General features: G+C 41.5%; 1 protein-coding gene and 1 long non-coding RNA gene across 14 annotated transcripts in view; one reads left to right on the top strand and one right to left on the bottom strand.

The window, feature by feature from the left end:
- Positions 1-6,381, top strand: part of MBNL1 (muscleblind like splicing regulator 1) — a 186,263-nt gene extending 179,882 nt beyond the window's left edge. For all 13 annotated transcript variants that reach the window (XM_077348650.1, XM_077348649.1, XM_077348652.1 and 10 more), the window contains one exon: positions 2,768-6,381. The gene's annotated coding sequence lies outside the window, so the exon portion shown is untranslated. The remainder of the gene's footprint in view (positions 1-2,767) is intronic.
- The window catches only part of LOC143843080 (uncharacterized), a 236,984-nt gene that overhangs the window by 41,798 nt on the left and 173,347 nt on the right, over positions 1-21,839 (bottom strand). The window lies entirely within an intron of this gene.

Here is a 21,839-nt window from a genome sequence, read left to right as displayed (position 1 = left end):
TCTGAAATGCCTTTGGCTCCCTTTGTAATACTGAATTTGGGTTGTTTGCAGCTGCTTGCCAGGAGAGACTGTCCCATCAAAGGCTGTGTTCTACTAGCCACCCCTTGACTGCTCAAGCCTGAAAAGGGGACGCTATCTGGGGCTGTCTGGAGTTAAAATCATAGAATCAGAGAGTTGGATGAATCACAGAATTGAATTCTCCCAGCTGTTCAGCCCCTTCTGCTGGCTACTGTGTCTGTTTTATAATTGGATACTGATACTGGTTTTTAGATTGTTTGAGCCGTGTTTTACAGGAGAAAAGTGGGACAAAAATAATCAAATGTAAAATAACATTGGTCCCATCACAGGTGGGCAAAGAGTCAGATAATGTGTTATGATTCCAAGGTGGGATCTGCTTCTGGAACACCTTTTAAAAGGAACCATATATATCAGTCAAGTGTGTGTGTGGGGGGGGTTCCCCCTCATTTTGGGAAGAGCCCGGTTTTCTGGCACACCAGACCTCACAGGATAGTTTTCCTATGACACTGTGGCATTTTTTGGTTAAGCTGTGTGAGTGTTAAAAAATAACATGCAAGAAGTAAAGGAAATATTCTACATACACGTTTTCAAAATTTGTGCTATGGCCACAAAATAAGAATTGTAGGCTTTCATAGGCTAGGGGGAAATGGATGTTCTATTCAGTCTTGTTGGAAGAATTAAAAGCTGAAGTCACTGTGGACCATTTTTGGTTTACTCATCACTGTGTCAGCAACAGAAACGTATTTTAGGTATAGCTATCAACTCTGTGAAGAGCCTCTTGTGGCGCAGAGTGGTAAGGCAGCCGTCTGAAAGCTTTGCCCATGAGGCTGGGAGTTCAATCCCAAGAGCCGGCTCAAGGTTGACTCAGCCTTCCATCCTTCCGAGGTCGGTAAAATGAGTACCCAGCTTGCTGGGGGGTAAACGGTCATGACTGGGGAAGGCACTGGCAAACCACCCCGTATTGAGTCTGCCATGAAAGCGCTAGAGGGCGTCACCCCAAGGGTCAGACATGACTCGGTGCTTGCACAGGGGATACCTTTACCTTTTTATCAACTCTGTTCCCTTTTTCACCATCTTCCATTAACCCTCTTCTCCTTTCTTCTCCCTGCTTATAGTGGTTTCACCCTCTGCTCTCTGAATGTCTTGCACTTCTCAACTCTCCTTTTTGTCTGTCCGTCTCCCTGCTCCATCAAAAGTACTCCATTCTCTCTTTCTGCATGGCATGGTTTTCTTTTCTCCTTGTTTCCCTCCACTTTATAGTTTGGCTGATTCCTTTCATGCGCGCAGATCTCTCACCCTCAGCGATGGTGCTCTGAAGGGAACTACCCAGTCAGCAACAGCAGCCGTAGCTCACGCAAGACTCACAGCATGTTAGCGGCTACCAGTGCAATTTCAAAAGGCCATTACCGATGACAGATGCAATTCACCCCTCCCATGACAGGCAGCCCCCCCCCCCATTCTAATTATGAGCTGGATGCTCCTCATCAGTTCCACTAACAAGAGGTCTTTTCTTCTGGCATAATTTTTAAAGTGACACAGTTTTGTCCAAGTGAACATCTGTGGATACTTCACTGTCCATTCCTGCACGCTTCACTGGACAGCGTGGAAGCCCCTTCAAAATGTGGCCTTTTTTGTGAGTTTCTTCATGCATTGCTTAACTAGGGCTTCCCATCGCAAGCACCTACAATGGGAGAGCACAAGAGGCTCCCTGACCTTTGCATTTGTCCCAAACACATTTTCCACATGTTCACATTATAGTATTATAGGTTTAGAACAGGGGTAGTCAAACTGCGGCCCTCCAGATGTCCATGGACTACAATTCCCAGGAGCCCCCTGCCAGCATTCGCTGGCAGGGGGCTCCTGGGAATTGTAGTCCATGGACATCTGGAGGGCCGCAGTTTGACTACCCCTGGTTTAGAATGTGACTTTATGTGCTTTCAGCGGAAACTGCAAAGCGTCTCCATTTAAGCCATAGACCTTCACTGTGGAAATCTCCGGGATAACATGAGGTCAAGGGATTCAAAGTATTTCCCATGTGACTCTTTTACCGATTGTGTAGCTGTTGTTTTCCATATCTGCAGCTGTTTCAGAGCCTTCAGCCAATCAGAGAGATTGTGAAAAACATGTTGACATGACAAAGACAGGAAGCCAATCAGGTTGCTTACTTGATAGCATCGCAATGCCAATTCAGAAACAGGGCAGCAACTACCACCCTCTTAGAATGGTGTCAGTGCAGGAGCTGCACTTGTCTTAATGGCTATAACTTTAATTTTTCAGCAGAGCAGTATGCAGTTGGGATTTTGCAATCCTGATTATTAAAGTAGTAGAATTTGTGATCTGTATTTTATTCATTTAAAGTGGTGTCAAAGTTGGAGCTGTGCCTCTCTTTGCCACTACCCTCCCTAAAAAAACTGGGGGGGGGGACTGTTTGCATAGTTTCATTTCAGGTGACCCCCATTCAATAGGGGCTTTGTAACCTTGCTTATTTAAGGCAGTAATCATTTTCTATAGCGTCTGGACATATCTGATGAACTTAAGTGCATTTTATGGGGACTGTCAACTCTGCAGCTCTCCAGATGTCCATGGACTACAATTCCCATGAGCCCCTGCCAGCATTTGATGGCAGGGGCTCATGGGAATTGTAGTCCATGGACATCTGGAGGGCTGCAGAGTTGACTACCCCTAGGTTAAAGGATGATATATACCTAAAATAATTATAATGTCTTTATTCTTCTCTTCTTCTCGATAGATCATATTAAAGAAAAGAGGACAGTGTGGTTGAGAGAAGAAACAGGACAGGCCATTAGCCATAATGTATATACCGTCAAATAACGGCACCCAAACTCCCTCAGCAGTAAGACATCCACATATTGCATGTTAACAAGATGAAATGACAACTTGGAAATCCACTGCACACTGTTGCCTATATGATTTGTACATTGAACTGATTATATTTGTGCTGGGGTGATCATATTGTCTAAAGACTACAGCACTGTCTATCTTTTCTAGCACACAGGTATGCAATGCATCCAGAACAGAAGTATGCATTGGTAGAATCTTTCCTGCATAATCATGTATGTCACCTTGAAAAGACAGACTGTGATGTAGCCATAGATCTATTATGTATTGGTACGTCCGTAGACCAAGATATAATTTTTTAAGTAAGTTTATTTCTTTCAAGGTTTACAAATAACAAAAGGTGCACCTTGTATTTAAAAAAAAATTGCCATTATAGATGACAGCGTGCATGCGCAGTATAATTTTGTTTCCTTTTTGTTCAAGAGTAATATTTTTAAATGTAATAGATTGTAAGAAGTGGTAAAAGAGGTATCTGACAGAGATGAATGTGCCAAGTTAAAAAAAAAACACAACTATGTATATTTTTAAAGCACATCAATGGCTTTAAGTACCATGTTGTTAAAGATTCTCATGAAGTGCCATAGACTGTAATCAAAGTAGAGTATTATTTCTGCAGTATTACATTAAAAGCCACACTTCCCCCCCCCACACACACACACACTGCTTATTTTGCTAATAGCCAATCAGTCAAAGGGCACCCTTCTGTTCCAAACCAAAGCTGTCTCAGAAATGGCCATTTTACCTTAGTTAATAGTAGACAGCACAAGGGGGAAAAATGCTAGACATACTGGTTATTCTTACACTTACTGGATATATAAATCTATATAAATTATTATAATCCATTGTAGTTTTAATAGTTATGCAGACTATAATACACAATATACGTTTTTTAAAGAAAGGGAAAAGCCATTTCTGAGACACTGTTAGCAAAATATTTGAAGAGTTTCTTTTGCTTCAATTTTCTAACCTCTGTCAAAAGTCCGAGAGACTCTAAATGCGTTGCAAGAGAAGGGTTCTTGCTTTTTGCTCAGATGCATCACTTCAAAGTCACTCTTTAAAAAAAAGTGACTCTAATCAAAAATGAGACAGAAGCACTGTCATCAGATGCACGACAAAACCAAAACATAAAATGGAATATGGTAATTAGAATAGGCATCGGGTGGGTTAAATATTGGGGTGAGTTTTATATGTGATTTCTTCTGTTCAGATTAACTGCTTATAGCCTTAGAAAGCCTTTACAAAAAAATGAAACAAAAAATAGATGTGCATTCAAGTTTTAAGAATGGATTCATCCAAAGGAAATCCTTTTTGTGGTTTGGATGTTGCAGCTAGTAAAGGGTATATTTTGCTCTGTTCAGCAAAGCTAGAGATTGCTGAGGAGGGGGCCAGGTCACTGGTAGTATAGCATGGAATGGGAGAAGTGAGAGTTCAGTTCTAGAACTTTCCATACTTCCAAGTTTACTTGCAAGTTTTTATGCCTGAGAGATGCTTTCTAGTTTAAAAAAAAAAGAATGATGTGTTGATTTTACTGATTGTACTGTACATCTATTAAAGCCTTAGAATATTACATTACGGGTTAAAACCCATACCAATGTAATTTCAATCGTGTTAAGAAAGTATAGGTGACTTCACATGTTATCGTAGTTTACTTACATTATAGAGTACTACTTATTTTTTCCTGGTTAAAACAGTAGTTTTTATTTCTTACATTTATTAGATTTTTTTTTATTTTCTATTATCAGATGAATGCCATTTCTGTTTAATAGAATTTTGTTTTATTAGATTTTATGAATGAATTTTTCAAAATATGAAAAAAAAGTTTTAAAAGTTTTTTTTTCTTTCATAGCATATGCAGTTTTGAATTTTACATGTAGTGTCATGAATATTCGTATTGTTAACTAAATGATTTATATTTTACTGATTTAATATTACAATGTAAGAATATCAGTCATTGTTAGTTCTTGTCTAGTTTTCATTAAAAGAACAAAGAATCTTTTATATGGATATCTTATATAATCATTGCTAAGTAAGAAGTTAAGTTGTTGCTATTGCAACAATCCTGGCAGACAACTGAGTAATATTTTGAGGATTTATTTTGTTTGTAATTAATTATAAAGGAAAATCTAGTTCCTAGATATTAGAAAAAAAAATTTATTTTCTACTGTATCCATTTCAAATGTTAAAATATTGTTTAAATATTTTTTGAAATCCCTGAATATCAGGCCTTGTTATAAATAAGCTGCATAATCAATAGATCAAGGGACTTTTTTTTGTTGATAATCCAAATACTCAAAAAAGTTTACGTATAACAAGAATTATAATATGTGTGAGTGAGTGTGCAAACTCTTGAGGGTTGATTATGCTGCAAGGTTAGCATGTGGGGAAAGTATAAAGAGAAGATTGACCTTTTGCACTTCTGTATATAGTCAAAAAAAAAAAAAAAGAGAGAGAGAAACCTGTATAATAGTAAGATCTTATTTTGAATAAAAATGTCTATAAATACAAGGAGTTTTGTTAAGGCTAATTAAAAAAAAATGACAGGCTGAGCAAAATTGCTTGCAAAAAAAATGGCACAGAGTTAGCACTCCACCCCCCCTTGACGAAAAAGTTGCTTTGCTTTATGTGAACAGCTTCTAGTTTGCCAGGATTCTTTCAGCTGGAAAGATTGGCCATCCTTCCCAGTTCTCACGACTGACAAAAGCTGCATTGGTCCAAATCTGCCTGGAAATCATAACTAAATGATAGGATAAAATATTTTTTTAAGAAACAATTTCAAATGAACAGGTGCTTCAAACCATTCAAAGGAAGTCATGGAACAAATGTGTCACATGTTATTCAGAACAACTACTGCATGTTTTAAAGTATCAAAAGAGCAAGAGAGAGAGTAAAAAACAATATATTAAAAGATATATATTCAAACCAGTTTCTGAAAATTTCAGTAGTTTTATTATTCACAAACCGACACCCGTACACAAACACAGTCAAAAGAGATATTGTCTTTCACATAACACAACACAAAAATGTTTTAAAAAACATCAACAGGCAAACCAAAACAAAACATCATAGCTGTAGTTGTTGCATAGTTCTTTTTCTTGCCGTAGTGATCCTGTTCTTTTAGCAGGTGAAAAACCAGATCCGATCAAGTTTACTATTGATAACGTAAAACACTCGAGAAGCCACATGATATATGAAACCAAAGTAAAGAGGGAAGAAGTGGGGAGGGGATGGGGACAACAAATTCGATCTATATTCTTCCCGGTAATTCACACCAATCAACTAAGAACATTGCACTTCTTTGCAAACCTGCAACTTTCATCTGCTGAAAGGACAGATGTGCTTGGTTTTTTAACTATTATGTAATCACAGACTTAAATTTGCTTGTAGTTGCTCCAAATTATGTACTCTGTCCTGGGCTGCAACTTGTTTTCATGCTTATTTTATTATTATTGCAATAGTTGATCTAGCTGTATGAAAAAAAAATAAAGTTAAATTGCCCTAATAAAACTTCTCTTTCTTAGTGATGTTATTTTCTGTTTTCAGCCTTAATAGTGGAGAGGAGAGACAAGGATTGTTTTTTTTTTTTTGAGACACTGACGTTTCATTCATTCATTCATTCATTCATTCAACAGAGCTGGGACCACAGTTTGTATGGTTAATTTCCTCCTTGTTCGGTTATTCCGTACAACCCTCACTGTTGCGGGTAATTCAAACATCATCCAAACCAACATTTAAAAAAAAAGAACCTTGCACACTGAAATTCCATGTTTTTGGTTTAGAACACCTAATTCACTAATGAGAAGGGAGCACTCCCACCTTACTGAATAAGTAAACCAGGTTACTGATCTCATGGCAGTACAGGCATTGTGATTTATTGAGCCTGGACAGAGATGGAAGGTAGAAGGTATAAACAGACAAAATGGTTAAAGGCTGAACCTTCCAAAATTACGGTCTTTCAGATATTTAGATAGACTTTTGCATGTTGCCAGTGGAGGTAAAACAGAGCTTTCTTAACAATGTGATCTGTTTGGCTTACATCTAATAAACTTAGGTTATGTACAGTGCTCCATATGGATCCCTGGGGTGACATAGGGAGGGGAGATGGAATACCTGTTGCAAAGAGACTCTCTAGCCCAAGTTAGTAGATGAAACAGACCAAAATTCAGCTGATATGCCATGGCATAGAATTCCATTCTTAGATTATTGGAGGGGGGGTTTTGCAGGTATCATTATTAGATAGGGGGGTCTTCTAGGTATTCTTATAAGCTATCATGCAGAACCATTCTACATAACCCACTAAGCTAAATGACTGACAACCTCCAGGGATTGATTTATGTGTAAGGTAATAAACTCCAATTATGAGGAGCCATTAAATACAAAAATAGTTTTATTAAAAATTACTGAACTACCAGTTTGACAATATTATGGAGCCTCTTAAATTTGGCATGCCAAGAAGCCTCTGCATGTCTTCCTGTGGACCTGATCACTTCTTTCTTCTTACACTGTCAGTCATCATAAATGACTTATCAACCACTTCATTGGCAGTCATAAATGATTGTTAGTCTACAGCTGGCTTAGTGGTTCAGATGTCACACTGCCTTCATCAAAAAAGACATAACAGCCACAAGACCTTAAACTTTCAAGGATCAGCTAAAGTATGCAGCTGGTTTAATACAAATGACCGTGCCTTTTGGGTTCTTAGATTGTTTGATATATTGTTTATGACTTGATACCTTTTGGTGAAGGCCTGTGCAGTATCTGAAGGGAATAAACATCCTTATGGAATGTTTAGCACCCAGGGGCTAAATCTTGAGTTGCTTTCACTTTGGGGATGAAAGGGTTTTTCTGTGGGAAAAACTTTTGGCAGGAAAATGTCCAGGTGAAGGGGGGTGGGGTGGGTTAAAACCTATATTTATTCTGGTTTTACGTTTGTGATCTGTCTTTAGCAATAACTGCCTGTTGGGACCATTTGCCAAAAATTGCTCTCTTGGACTGAATAAAACTCCTTATGGCCTTTCTTCGAAGAACTGCCTAAGATTGCTTTCATGCCTTTATGGAAGTTTATTGCATGGCCGTGACACAATGACTCAGGATTACGCTGAAACAGCATCAACAAAAGATTTATCTTTATGTAACCTGCCCTGAGTGCACAGAGGTAGTGTGGACAACAAATGTAATTAATAATAATAATTCCCAGAAGTTTCGGCCAGATTCTTTTGATAACTGTTTCAGATTTTTCACAACACACTGAAGGCATGTGGGTATTTCCATACTCCACTTTCCCTTGCACTGTAAACAGAAGAAATGCTCCCATTAATCCCCAGACTAGGAAACTAAAGAGTGTGCTGCCACATTGCCAACAACCAATGAGATAGTGCCTCTGTTTTGTTTGGACTCTTTTATGTTCCATGACATGCCTGATGGACATAATCAAATTCCAATTCACATATGGAAGACAGAGAGGGGGAAGTTGCCAAGGAAGTTTGGGAAGTAGATGAAGACTCCTATTCTGACCAAGGAAAGGGGATTGATCTAAAGAAAGAAGAAAACCTGCTAAAAAGTTAACCAGGGACTTAGCCATGAAGAGTACAGAGATCCCTGGTCTGGTGTGATTAGAAACTGCTTTTAGATACCTTAAGAGTCGGTTTAAAATCTTAAGAAGAGTACTCTTTTCCAAAAGTCCCTTTTCCAACTATAATATGGTACTCCAATTGGTCCATTGGCAACAGGATTGACTTTTTTTAAAATTTTATTAGTAATTTTATTAATAATACATTTCCATAATAACATAAATCTTGTAGTCTTCCAATATAACATGGTTAAACTTCCAGTAACACTTTATACAACATATTGTATAATTTTTGTTCACTGAGACAGATGCAAATAAACAAATTCTGAACCTCCTGTTTAAATCTCAACTGAGAATTCCCACTCCAAATTTATATATGTTTTCCCCATATAATTCCAAAATGGTCTCCATTGATTTTCATACTTTTCTAAGTCTGTGTCCTTAAACAATGCTGTGAGTCTAGCCATTTTTGAAAAATCCAATAATTTCATTTTCCAATCCTCCAGCGATGGGGTCTCCTTTGTTTTCCAAACTTTTGCTACCACCATTCTGGCTGCTGTTATGGCATACAATAACAATATATTCAATTCTTTAGGTATTTCATCTCTCGTTATACCTAATAGAAATAGTTCTGGTTTCTTTTTGAAGTTAACACCCAGCATTTTCTTAAGTTCTACATATATTTTGTTCCAAAATTTAACCATCCTGGGGCAGCTCCACCACATATGGAAAAAGTGACCTTCATTTCTCTTACATTTCCAACATCTCTTGTCAATATCCTGAGACCATTTTGCCAATTTTGATGGAGTTAAGTACCACCTAAAGTACATTTTATAAAAATTTCCCCTCAAATCATAACTATCTGAGAACTTAATTTGTTTCTTCCATAAATGTTCGCAAGTCTCCATATCTATTGGATAGCCTAGATCCTTGGCCCACTTAACCATGACTAATTTAACACTTTCCGTTTCAGTGTCCCACTCTAGTAGCATTTTATAAGCCTTTGATATAAGTTTCTCATCCTTGTCTATTATCTCTAACTCAAATCTGGATTTCTCAAAACTAAAGCCCGTTGCTTTGTCTCTCTTAAAACATTCATATAACTGGTGGTACTGAAACCATCCATCCACTCATCCAACAGGATTGACTTTCATAGACATTTGTCAGGGCCATTTTGCAGCTTCTGCAAGGTGTCCCAAATGCACTAGTGTGTTTGAAAGCAAAGGATGCTAAGAGCTGGAGAAAAAATTACTCTGTCCTCCATCATCATATGACTAAAACTCAATCATCAGCCTATAAATATGTCCCATATCTTTGAGGTCAGTTTCAAGTCATCCTGGTTGAAATCAGTGAGGTGTAAAATAGAAAGACTGGGTTATCAATGATTACTGAATTACTACTTCAGATAAATCTATAACAGGCAATAAGTATAAATAAGCAGAAGATACAAGATACTGGCAGACGGCTGGATTTCAGGCATCAGATATAAATACATTCTTGCCCCGGCTTCTTATTTACTTGGCCTGGAAAACAGCAAACCGAGAAAAGCTTTTACTTTAGAGCCTGGTGATTTGATTGCCCTGTATGTGCCATGCTACTAAGGTAAGTTATTACAACCAATGTTGGAAAGATTTTGGGGCCTGCCCTCAGTAGGAAAGATGAAAAAACTGATGAGTGATGAGAAACTTCAAACTATACTTCTAAATGAGATCTGAGGAGAAACCAGAGCATACTTCTACATTCTGTGCGGCCACTATGAAGCTACGCATTAGAGGACAATAGGATATTTGCATACAGGATCACATGGTTTTGTGGTCTGTTTATTGCTCCTATGCTTTAGCAATTTTAAATTACTTGATTTAATGTGTATGTGTGTTACCCAGTGTATGGTGATACAGCATTATATTATACCTTGTAATAGTCTAGACCAGGGGTAGTCAAACTGCGGCCCTCCAGATATCCATGGACTACAATTCCCAGAAGCCCCTGCCAGCAAATGCTGGCCTTTTAGTAATAAAGTAAAAAAGGAAAGGATTCCCCAAAGAACGTATCATCTGAATGCTGACAATAGGGAGAAGCAGAAATAGAGGCAGATGAACATGAAGGGGCTAATGTTATATTTCAGAATCAGAATCACACAGTAGTGGAAAGGACCACAAAAGGGCTATCTAGTCCAGCCCCCCCCCCCCCCACCTTCTTGAGGACTTAAAAGACACACATTCCTGACAGGTGCTCCTCCAAACTCCTCCTATAAACTTTCAATGAAGGAAGCTCCACCGCCCTTCAAGGCAGCATATTCTATCTACAGAGTACATTTTTAAATTTTGCAAAAAGAACAAGCTAAAATCAAGAGGTTTCTAAAGATAGCTCTGAACAAGCTCCTTCTTCCCTGCTATTCTCATCCGTGAAGAAATAAAGAATCCAAGACAACCTCTGGAAAAGAGTCATATGGCTAGGGATTACAGCAAAACAGCTTTCAGCTAAGCAGAATTCTCCTCTCTGGCTTGATCTACCCATTATCTCTGACATGAGCCTTCCAACTGGGTCAGCCCTATGTGAAACAGCAGGGGCACGGCGAACAGAGATGGGCTCGCCTTATGCAGCAAACAAGTAATCACACCCTTGACCTCTGCTCTACAGATTGAGAAACAGAGTTCAAATTTGTCCAGCCCTTAAAAATGGTCACAGAAAAGGAAGAAGAGGGAGGGCTTGTTTGTTTTTTATTTAACCTGAACTGCAGGTTAAACTGTAAAACACAGGGCTGCCTTTCACGAGACATTCCAGTTATATTTTTAAAATATTTTGCTTTGTGGCTTTCTTTTTATTTCTACCCTAGCTTTGATCAGATCTGACATCGATTGCATGCAGTTCTGAAATTTCTAAAGCTGTACATCTGTTTTTCAGAAGTCAAATTGTCCACTGCTACTCAAGATGGAACAGCTGCTAAAAGATAATCGATCAGGGCTTTGTTTCTCTCCAAAAGCAAGTTTCCAAGGGAAGACAATTTTTCATCCCTGGCTGTCCTGCTGCATTTCATTTTTTTCCCTTCCTTTTCAAACATCGAACAGTAGTTTTGATGCAACACCCTCTTCCAGTAGATGTCAGTGTTGGAATATGGTGTAGCACATTAACTTCTCTAAGCAAGGCACAACTCCAAAAAGGAAAAGATAACATGTGTTGTTCCTTGCCTCTTGTCGAGAAAAGAGGGAATTCTGAATTGTTGATGAGCAAAGGAGAAGCAGACTACCTAGGCCATTGGGATAAACAACTGCCTGCTATCCTTTCTCGGTGTTGATAATGTGTAGCTGTAAGAATATGGCCTCTTATCTAGTAAAGGTGATACAGAAAGTGACTTTAGTGTGTGGCTTCTCTTGCTGAATTGAGGAAACTGAATATTCAGATCAGATGCAAATGCGTAGCTGGAGGTTTCTCATCCAAGGTAGTCCCCATCCACACAACATGATTGAACTAGAATATCTAACTGAATCAGCCAATAGGATAGACACCGATCCTCAGAGATAACATAAAAGACTGTTGTACCAGGTTTCATTTAATAGGAAGTCCCAAGTCTCAATGCATTTCATGCTCTCTATAAGGGAATATTAAGAACAGTGGTGGAGGATAAGTTATGCTGTTCTCTTCAACCCTTAGGTTTCTGTAACTGGTGCCATAAGAGTCTATAGGTTATACTATTTGTTTGTTGGTTTGTTTTATTAGATTTCTAGTCTGTCTTCTTCCTTAGACTCAAGGCAGATTACAGGATAAAACCCAATAAAACCACACAAAACCCCAATGTTACAATGAAAAACCTCAGATGGCAGGAAACACCCTCCAGTCCTCCCCACAGTTTTCAAGAGGGTCATCTAATGACATAACGTCACCTGAGGCTTACTTACTAGGCTTACTCTCTGATTTTTTTTTAATCCATTATCTAACATTTAGACTTATAATAGCCTACATTAGCCTTCATGATCCACACCATGTGGATCTAAGTTCTAAGAACCCTGTGGGTAAATCCAAGTTCTTAGAACTGGGCCTTAATGGCCCAGGACTTACTCCACTGCTGAACTCAGGAAATTTCCTTAGTCAGACCATTGGTCTCTCAAGATTGGTTCTGAGATCTGGCAGAAAGGTTTTTCACATCACCTGCCACCTGAGCCTTTGAAAAAACTGGAAATGCCAGGAAGTGAACCTTCTACGTTCAAAGCACTAGGTCAACTGCAGAAACACAGCCCAACTCCCACACCTTAATCTGGATATTATAACACAGTTTACTAATTTGCCACAATTTATTTTGTCTTACATCTCTATACTTAGGATAGTTGTTTATTTAGTTTGAGGACGAGTGCATGCATCTTTGTTGGTTTTAAAATTGCCATGGACTCAATTTTTGTTGTGCTACTTTAGACCAAAACGGCTACCCACTTGAACCTAACCTTTCCATTCTGCCATGGTAATATGAGAAGCCCTAGACCACCTGGGATGGGTCCATGTGGCAGCCTCTCCTTAAGCCTAGCACTTGGAGAGGAGCCAAAACCGACTCCTTCTGTATAGTCCAGGGTTTCTTGTGCCACCTGAAAGTGATGAAATGAACAGTCTTGTGGAAGCTCCCACACTGCCAGGGTCACATCACAACCCAGTTCTTGCAGCAGCCTTTAGTACAGTTCTCTTCATCGGAAGATGAAAGTGTTCTGCCTACTCAAATTCCCTACAGATTGTACTGAACACATTGAAGGAAGCCTCATCGCCAGATGGAGCTCCTGCAGTGCTTCAACTGGATCTAAAGGACAACAGAACTGCATTCCTGGTGGGTCCCCGCACAATCCATCTCTGAATAGCATTCACATTTACATCCACAAGACTGGGCTTGACGGGTTTCTAAACTTGTTAGTTTGTGGTCCCCCCACCCAGGTTCTCTCTTATACATTTATGTATATAGCACATTTGTATTCTGTTTTTCATCAACACAGCTCAGAAAGATAGCATAAATGCAGTTATCAATAACTGCAAGGAGGGTTAGGCTGAAAGAGAAAGACCCTGAATTACCCAGTGAGTATTCTACTAGAGAAGGAATGCCAGTCTCCAGGTAGGACCTGAGGATGCCCTGGAATCACAATTCATCTTCAGACTACAGGGATCAGTTCCTCTGGAGAAAATTGATGCTTTGGAGGGTGAACTTCATGGCATTGTGCACTACTGGAGTCTCCATTCTCCTCAAGCTTCATAGCCATATTTCCTGGAGTTTCCCAACTGGGATCTAATAACCCTTCCCCCCCCCCCCATCCTCTCCTAGGGGCTGGGAGGAACCAGGCAACTATATACTGGAGCCTGCCATTCCAGAAACTTACTGTTCTTATGTTTATTTCTTCTTTCATGAATGGAAGGTGAAGCAACAGGACTAGCTCAGGGACACCCAATGGGTTGCATCCAGCCTGCTTTTCCACTCAACTTTGCTCAGTTCTACTCCATATTAAAGTTTATGTCCTATGTGCCATTTGTCCATGCAGATTCCATTTTCAGTGCTCCCTTCCTCATTTTTTTACCAACAGAAAAACCAGCTGGATCCAGCCCATTAAAATGGACAGACAGCAGATTCAAGACAGAGAAGTAAAAAGTCCTCCTTCACACAATACACAATTGATCAGTGAAACTCTCTGCACTGGGAAGTGGTGATGGTTGTTTTAAAAAAGGATTAGCCATGGATGGAAGATGTGTCCCATGATGGCTGGTAGCCACTATAGATGAATTCCACGTGGAAAGGAAATATACCCCACCTTTCTAATTGCTGGGGTCAGCAGGTGGCTTTTATGCTCCTATGTCAGTCCTTGTAGAGAATACCTTGAACTAATTGGTCTGATCCAGCAGAGCTCTTCGTATGTCCTTCTGACTACTTAAAAACCCTTCCTACCTTTTCACACATCCAAACTCACTCTGTCCCTCACCTGCTAGATTCTCTTGGGACCTCTTGCCTAGTGCATTATTTGGCATAAGGTGTTCTCATACAGGACTGCCAGTATACAAAACCACAAGATGGGAAGGGGGGAAGGAGAATGCCTCTAGAAGTCCAATCCAAGCATAACCGTCAAACAAAATTCCAGAGGATTAGGTTGCCCTGTGGATGGGGAACTGAGCAGGGGGCCACTGGGCACTTGTAGCTGCGTGCCCATTCTGATTCAACATCATGTATGTTCTGTACATGTGCCAGCTGTCAGCCAGATTCAAGGCTGAGTGGGAATTTAACTTGAACTCTCAGGCCCAAGTAAAGATCCAGTCACTCCCCCAGACTGTTATTTTGGAAGTACAGGCCCAGCCCGATGGTGAAATGTCCCTAGTAACTCTGTTCTAAACTTAATCCTCATACAAAAAAAAATTATAGTTCTGGAAGTTATGATCTTAGTACATTTTAATTGAATCACATTGGATTTTCTTCCGCACTATCTGGCCTTTGATACAACTCTAGTTGCAGCCTCACCTAGAGAACCTTGTAGTAGCTTACCTTGAAACAGAAGGCTTCACTTAAGGGTGGAGTGACTGAAATTAATCTTTGGAGAGGTCTTTTCAGACCCTTGAATGAGCTGGATGGAATGGAGAGATTTCCGGCAGCACCCATACCCATGTATTGAGGGTTGCGGAATGGAAGTTAAATTGATAAGCATAACAGCACACAGGAAGAATGCTGGAATCAGAATTCAAACAGGTTTTGAAAGGGAGGGCTTTAGCTTCACAAAGGATCTCTTGCAAGAAGAGAGAGAACGAGGATGATTGTTTTGAAAGCCCATCTCACCTTTCCACCCCTCCCCTTTGAATTGAAATGAAACTACACGGTGATACAGGCTCATTAAAATACTGCTTGGAAAAGCCAGGGGATTTAGCCATGATGGTTTGCCAATCATGAAAATAGTTCCCTGCAGATGAGCAAATATTCTGTCAAAAACCTTATCTTGTGACAGCTGGATCTCAGCCCCCATTAATTAACAGAAGCCATATCAGAGAAAGTTATATAATGATTGCAGCTGCTTATTGGAGTCCGTGGCTGCACAGAACAGCCTGGCCCCCAATTCCTTGACAGAACGGCTGTAATCCAGAGGAGCCCAAATCCCATTCAGCAAATCTCCATTAATCTCCTCCTGATTTGTGCCTCTCTGTCTATGCAACCATCTTGTGTTTTCAGATAGTGCAAGCAGAGGGCAGCTGTGGCAAAGTCAGTTCCATTGACATGATTTCTAAAATATCAACATCCTCTATTTCCCTTGAAAGACAAGCCTAGAAGAGCATTTGAAAAGCATATGAAACGATGTAAAAACAATTAGCCACTGCCGAAAACTCAAATGGCCAGACAAATAGAAAGGCTAAAAAAGGAATCCGTAGCCAACACACAAATATATTGCCGATTACACCCAATTTATTACAATGTCTTATGATTAATAAGGAAGGTGGCCTCCCTGCTTCCTCTAGAAAACATTCTGGAAGGCGGGGAGAAGGTTTCGGGAGTCTTAGTCAAGGGACAACAAGGGCAGATGCTCTGAGCCCTGTCCTGAGGGGGCTACCATGTCAGGGGGGACAAGAGAAAAGAAGAAGTTTCTACGGACACCACTCAGACCCATCCTGTCTGGGGCTCAGGTTGCCTGCTCACAGTGATATCCAGTTGTGGCCACTCTGTCCAAGGCCTGGGTAGTTGGTTTCTGTGACTAGCACCCACCTTCCTCCCCTGGGATGAGAGATGCCCCTTGTTTGGTCCTGAAAGTGGAGGGACAGTAAAAGCAGCAGTGATTCTGGGGCCCCATTCTGGACTTTTGTCCAGGATACCAGAATCACTGAAACTGCTCCCCACGCCAAAAGCCCACAATGGACTGAACAGGATTATGTTATTCTGTGAGCTCTGTTGGGAAGTGGTACATAGGTTCACACTGGGAAAGACAGCCCATTTGGTATGTCGGGTACTAGGCCATGAATGGCTTTAAAGGTTATAACTGGAACCTTCTTAATGGAGCTCGGAAGCCCATCATTGGCAAATGGCAGTGTTTCAAATCAAATATGCACCATGAATACCTCTCCCAATATGCTTCTCTGTGGCAGCTCTGGATGGCCTATGCCTACTGAGCATCATGTCATGTGTTCAGATTAAAAGGTAAAGGTAAAGGTTTCCGCTGTGCAAGCACCAGGTCATGTCTAACCCTTGGGGTGATGCCCTCTAGCGCTTTCATGGCAGACTCAATACGGGGTGGTTTGCCCAATCATTACCGTTTACCCCCCCCACCCCACCCCAGCAAGCTGGGTACTTAGAAGGATGGAAGGCTGAGTCAACCTTGAGCCGGCTGCTGGGATTGAACTCCCAGCCTCATGGGCAGTGCTTTCAGACTGCATGTCTTCTGCCTTACCACTCTGCGCCACAACAGGCTCTATACCCAGATTATATGGGTATAAAAAAGAGCACTTGCTCTTCTGACCTCCACAAGGTGGAATGGCCATATTGATTTTCTGGAGGTTATGGAAAACTGAATTGTTTAGCTGCACATTCTCTGAAGTAGGTGATGCAGAACCTGCTTCTCTTATATGAATTTTGGGTTTATTGCATTTTAATGGTGCTTTATTGGTTTTGTTTAATTGTGATTTTATTCAATGCCACAACCCACCTAGAATCTGTCAGAGAAAGCAGATAAAAATGTTGCATTTTTAAAAAGTAAGCTATCTAATTTTGCACTAATGGAAGTTACCGAATTGTCTTTAAGCATAACCTCTTGGAATGTGGTTTCCCTGTAATCCAGAAGATGAATCATTACAATAATACAATATCTAACAACATATGAATTTTGCTGGCAGAATTTGAATATACTAAGTGAGTGAAGAACCAGGCTGCTTAAAGAATAAGATAGCTTTTCTTCAGAAAAAGAACAACTATGTACAGAATGAGAGGGAGAAAGAGAGAGAGAGAGAGAGAGAGAGAGAGAGAGAGAGAGAGAGAGAGAGAGAGAGAGAGAGAGAGAGAGAGATCTAACTAACCGTTCTAACTATTGTCTGCAGTCATTCAACAACTGCCTGGAGGGAAGCTGGGAGGAAGTGTGTTCAAAAAGCAGGCAGTTTCCCATTTAGCCAATCGGGGCACTGGAGGAAATAATTTGAAAATCATCAGGAAGGTCCTATCCTGTCTATACTAAATATACATATCCTTCGATGCCCCCTGCAGGACACCCTTTATATTCTGCTCAATTATACAGAGTGCAGATGTTGTGTATTCCAACAAATCTAGCCTGTGTGTAGAAGCTGAGCACTAAAGTTGCAAGAATCAGGGAAGCCAAGCCAGCTGAGTGTAGATGCGAAGCTGTGTTTTCATGTAATTGATGGGATGTACATGGCAGCTACATCAGGCTGGTTCTAACAGTGGATCTGGGTCCAAGATTATTCCTGACCTCTTCACACAACAGCATGCGTCAAGATTTAAATGTGCGCATTTAGGTGAAAATTAATCATTGAACCTTCTCCCTGATACATTATCATGAGCGGATTGTAGGATTGAAGGAAAGCAGTGAAGCAGTTAACAAGTTAGACACAGTTCACCTCCAGGGACTGGCAATTGGATACAGAAACTTTCCCTTCTAGGTCATTCTCATTGGGCTCAGAAGGACCTGAGCTAGATTTGGGCCCATCTGCTCAGCAGCCTGTGTCAGGTTAGAACTCCAGCGTGCGATTATGTTCCTCATTCCCTGGCACTCACATCTTGAAATGAAAAGGCCAGGAAAGTACTTGCATACAGTTGTGTAAACCAGATAAAAGAGCTAGTGGCCAACAGCAAGAAGAAGAGGAAAATGTTTGGGAAGGTAGATAAAGGTAGGCAAGAATCCCCCTCAGGTAACTGTAGTGACCCGCTGCCTTGGAAGCCCTATTAACTGAAAATGCATTTAATAATCAATTCAGAACAGCTTCCTTGAAGCTTCAGTAGGTCAGAACATGTGCAAAGAGCCCTTCATTTTATTGCTAAGTAACCATATCCAGTTGTTTAACAGTCAGGATGAAAGGAACAGACTTCCATGAAAGATCAGAGCACAGCGGCATTTGAGTCACAATCACGCCAGATCTCTCACAGTACCCTGCAAAAGTCTCTTCCCTCCCCAGACTCTACCCTCCTTTTTCAAATCTTCAGGGATTTCTAAACCCAGCTTTGGCAACCCCAGATGATCGCTCAAGACTGCCAACCTCCAAGTGGAGCCTGGAGATCTCCTGAAATCACAACTGCTCTCTGGATGACAGGGACCAACCCCCCTGGAGCAAATGGCTGCATTAGACGGTGGAACTCTAGGACTCTATTATCCACCGATGTCCATCCCCTGCTCCAAATCCCATTCTACTCAGGCTCCGTCCCTCAAATCCCCAAGAATTTCCCAAGCTAGAGTTGGTAACCCTAATACACAAAATATTTTTACTTCCCCATTTCTCCCTGTCAAACCAAGGCTTCCGATGCAAAGGCTAAGATTTTTAGGAAGATCTGAGCACAGATAGGTTGCTTTGAAATTGGGCACTTTATTATGACATTCTTGAACTCTGAGGGAAGATTAAATGCGGCAGCTGATTGCAGGGAGGGGTGAAAAAAACGCAGAATCTAGGCCCGAGATCCAATTTCTTTTTGGGACTGCCAAATGTCTGCCTGATTTCCCACGCAGAAATCTCCTCAGATTTCAGGGAGATTTGATAAGCAGCTTATTAGTGGTAACAGCATTCACAATTTTTAAAATATTAAAAAATATATATTAATTTTTATTTCCATTTCTAGCAAAACTGGGTCTCCCGTATAAGTCTGGGAGGCCAAGAAGACTACATCTCCCATCTATCCTCAGAAGGAAATCATGTTAAAAAAATTAGGGAACGGTAAAATGCAGAACTCATTCCCCATGGCTGGTAATCCACCTTCATAAAGGTAAGGTGTATTGTTTGGAAAACAGAGGCAACTGGCTAGTTTGGTGAAGTGGTTAGGAGTGTGGACTTCTAATCTGGCATGCTGGGTTCGATTCTGCATTCCCCCACAAGCAACCAGCTGGGTGACCTTGGGCTCACCACGGCACTGATAAAGCTGTTCTGACCGGGCAGTAATGTCAGGGCTCTCTCAGCCTCACCCACCTCACTGGGTGTCTGTTCTGGGGAGAGGAAAGTGAAGGTGATTGTAAGCCGCTTTGAGCCTCCTTCGGGTAGAGAAAAGCAGCATATAAGAACCAACTCTTCTTCTTCTTCTTCTTCTTCTTCTTCTTCTTCTTCTTCTTCTTCTTATCTAGATAGTGTGTGGACAAACACACACGTTCTGTCAATATCTTGTTCAGATGCCTGCTTGGTATTTTCTAACATTGAGTAGAATGGTTGAAAAAATTAGAAGCATTTGAGGTCAATCCTGTAATCAGTTACCCTGTGTGTTGCACAGCTGTCCACAGTGAGATGTTAAGTTTCTGCTGTGTCCGGTTTGGAGATCCCAAACGCACACCACTTCTTGCCTTTTAGGAGTTCCAATACCTTTTCTTCTGCCCGCTGTGGAATGCTACCTTCCTTTCAGGTACTGCCAAATGCAAACTGTTGGCCACTCTGCAGCTCTGCCAGCTTCTTTGATCACCTCAGGAGCTCCCTGTGTCTGCCAAATGCCACCTGTGTTCCAGGGTTGCCAGATGTCCGCATCTGCCTGCTCTCCCTTGTACAAATCCCTGCAGGGTACCAACATCTCAGGATAAATTGAAAGCCGTCTTGTAAATAACAAAATGCCATTCATTCTTGCCTCTCTGATGATGAGGCATCACCAAACAGTACCATCGTCCTTTGGCTCCTCCCCTTGTGGCCTGCTATCATGTAGCTTCTGGCTCTGAGCCCCACCCACAAGGCTGTTCAGGTCGTCCACTAGGAAGTAGGAGTGGATTGGAACTGGAACCCAATATGATGTTTCCCCTCCTTTGCATTCTCTGTAATTGCCAGGGTGGCATAAAGTCATCACATCAAAATCCACAGCTCTCCTTCAGCATGTCAAAACACCACATTCACAATTTCAAGGCAGTGGCAGTGGGTTCCCCAGGCAAACATCCTGCTGGGTTTTTATTAAGACTTGATCTGCATGGCCAGAATTGCAGAGACAAGTCTTGTTACTAAGCAGGAAGAAGGGTTCACTGGGGCTCTACGATGGCTCACACGCAAGCCTGCCTTGGCCTTCCTGGGCCAGCAGGTTCAGCCCACCAAAATCTGCAGTTGCTTCGCCAGTGCCGAGGGCCTATTTTCACACCACGCAGCACTCGTGTTCTTTGGGGAACAGCTTGCAGACTTTGCGTCAGGTGTACGATGGGAGTTTCCTGCCTCCCACGGGCACGCTGGTTCTTTTCTGTTTGCAGCCAACGCAGGGAGAGGAGCTTTAGCCTTCTGTTTTAACGTTTGCAAACCACCCCCCTGGAGCTTCTGTTGGCTCCTTTGTTAAAATCACATCACTAAGGCAGCTACATACAAGGTTCATAAATGGGTGTGGGAAATTCCTGGAGAATTAGGGGCGGGGTCTGGGGAGGAAAATGAGCTCAGCAGAGATTTGCTGCCACTCTAGGACTTTGCTTGCTGCCCTCCAAAGCAGCAAGATCAGTTCCTCCAGGGGAACTGATCTCAGGAGCGTGCCCACCAAGGGCTGGCCACTCTAACACAATGAAGCTGATAGCAGCTCCACCAGGCAGACTTCAAATGCAAAAACTGCTCCCTCACCCTACCTGCATTGGTCAGGCACAAGCAAAAGAGAACAGGTATGTTTCTGCAGCAAGCTCCCATCACACTTCTGATGCCGAGTCTTCCTGTAACCCCCCCCCCCAACACACACACACACAACCAACACGAGACCTTTGCAAAGTGCAGAGAAGCTCTAATTCAGATGGCTTTCAAGGAGGCGCTCTACTCATAGCTGGATACAGTCACATAGTTGTGGTGCCTGGTCCACTGCATGTCCAGCAGTGTGGTCCCCTCCCACCAGGATTGGTAGGAAGTTGGGAAAAAGAGGCCAAGAAGGGGATTCTGCTCTTAGCAGCAGGGGTCCACTGAGAGGCTTACTGTGCAGCCCACGTTACAAGCCTATTTTGAGGTGGCAGAGCAAACTGCTTACCTCAGGGGTAGTCAACCTGTGGTTCTCCAGCGTTTGCTGGCAGGGGCTCATGGGAATTGTAGTCCATGGACATCTGGAGGACCACAGGTTGACTACTCCTAGCTTACATCACTCTTGGCTCCTGAAACTTTGTAGCCCACAGCAATTAAATAGGCCGAGTCAGAACTAGCTAAAAGATGCTGTTTCCCAGGCCCATCAGTGTTGGTAGTGTAAGAAAGAAGGAAACTACAATGGCAAAGGGACAAAAATCAGTGGATCAGAAAAGATATTAAACATGAAAACCGGGAAGGAGAAATACAG

Source organism: Paroedura picta, chromosome 8 (assembly GCF_049243985.1).
Source record: "Paroedura picta isolate Pp20150507F chromosome 8, Ppicta_v3.0, whole genome shotgun sequence".
Classification (NCBI taxonomy): domain Eukaryota; kingdom Metazoa; phylum Chordata; class Lepidosauria; order Squamata; family Gekkonidae; genus Paroedura; species Paroedura picta.
This window is presented reverse-complemented; position numbering and strand designations above follow the sequence as displayed.